The following is a 1,743-nucleotide window of genomic DNA, read 5'->3' on the forward strand; positions in this document are numbered from 1 at the left end:
TCCTAGATAATAATAAAATATCTGGCAAGATTTCAACTGGGATAGGAAATTTGACCAATTTGGAGCGACTAGACATGTGGAATACTACATTATCAGGTAATATTCCCTTTGAAATTGGAAAGCTTCATAAGTTACAATATTTGGCTTTATCTCAAAAAAAAATCTTTAGGAATATGCCATCCTCTCTTGGAAATTTAACTCTTTTGATAATCTTGTATTTAGGTGATAATAATCTTCAAGGAAGTATCCCCTTAAGCCTAGGCAAGTGTCAAAATTTGAATGTTTTGAGTCTTTCTAATAACAATCTTAGTGGTACTGTATCATCTCAAATCAATAGTTTCTCATTCTCAATAGTTGCTTTAGACTTGTCAGGTAACAAATTTACTGGTGTCCTTCCCATGGAAATAGGAAATTTAAAAAATCTAGAATACTTTCGTATTTCTAAAACTTGTTGTTTGGTGAAATTCCTACAAGTCTTGGTAGCTGTGTAAAACTAGAATTTCTAGCCATGAGAAAGAAATTTCTTCAAATGAGTCATTCCTCTATCTTCGGAATCATCAAGAGGCCTCGAAAGTTTAGATCTTTCTAACAACAATTTTTCTGGCAATATTCCAGGATTTTTGGAGCACTTTGACTTCTTGCAGTTATTGAATTTGTCTTATAATCAATTTGAGGGTGAGGTACCAACAAAAGGAGTTTTCAATAACACAAACACAACTTTGATTAAGGGAAATAAAAAGCTTTGATTAAGGGAAATAGAAAGTTGAGTCTTTCCTTGAAGTTGATAATATCTATACTTTTGGGGCTTCTTGGAGTAACTTTGGTGATGTCATTTCTACTTGTCTTCTCTTTAAAAAGAAAAAGGAGAGAAAGTAATTTAAATAATTCAGGAAATTTACTTTTAAATGTGTCTTACCAAAGTCTCCTAAAAGCTACAGATGCATTTGCCGCCACTAATTTAATTGGTGTGGGTAGCTTTGGATCTGTGTATAGAGGAATTCTAGATCATGATAGATGCAAAATTGCTTTCAAGGTGTTCAACCTTTTGCACCATGATGCTTTCAAGAGTTCCATTGCTGAATATGAGGCTTTGAGGAATATCAAACATTGAAATCTTGTTAAGGTACTCACAACATGTTCAGGTATTGACTACCAAGGCAACGATTTCAAAGCTTTGGTATATGAGTTCGTGAGTAATGGAAACTTAGATGAGTGGTTGCAACCAATCACCAAAAAAAAAAAAAAAAGAGCTTCCTAAGGAACGAATGTATTTGAATCTTCTTCAAAGACTGAAAATTTTCATTGATGTTGCAAATGCATTAGATTATCTTCATCATCATTGCCATACACCAATTGTTCATTGTGACCTCAAGCCTAGTAATGTTCTTCTCAATGATGAAATGGTTGGACATGTTGGTGACTTTGGCTTGGCAAGATTCCTTCTTGAGTCCCAAGATTGTTTCACTAGTCAATCGAGCTTTATCAGATTAAGAGGAACAATCGGTTATTCTACTCCAGGTGAATATCTTTACAATTTTTTAACTTAAATTTTTTTTTTCAAAATATCTAAATATACTTTCAAGCATGAGAATATAACTCAAATAAGTATGTCTTGTAGACGATAGAGCATCTCTTGAAAACACCTTTCTGCTTGTGATATAGTTTTTCAAATTATATGCCACTAAGAGTTCCTTCAAAACTTTTTGAGACTATATTTTTCACTTTTCTCTAATATGAAACTAG

The sequence above is a fragment of the Quercus suber genome, unplaced genomic scaffold (genome assembly GCF_002906115.3).
Source record: "Quercus suber isolate HL8 unplaced genomic scaffold, Cork oak 2.0 scaffold_174, whole genome shotgun sequence".
NCBI classification, from domain to species: Eukaryota; Viridiplantae; Streptophyta; class Magnoliopsida; order Fagales; family Fagaceae; genus Quercus; species Quercus suber.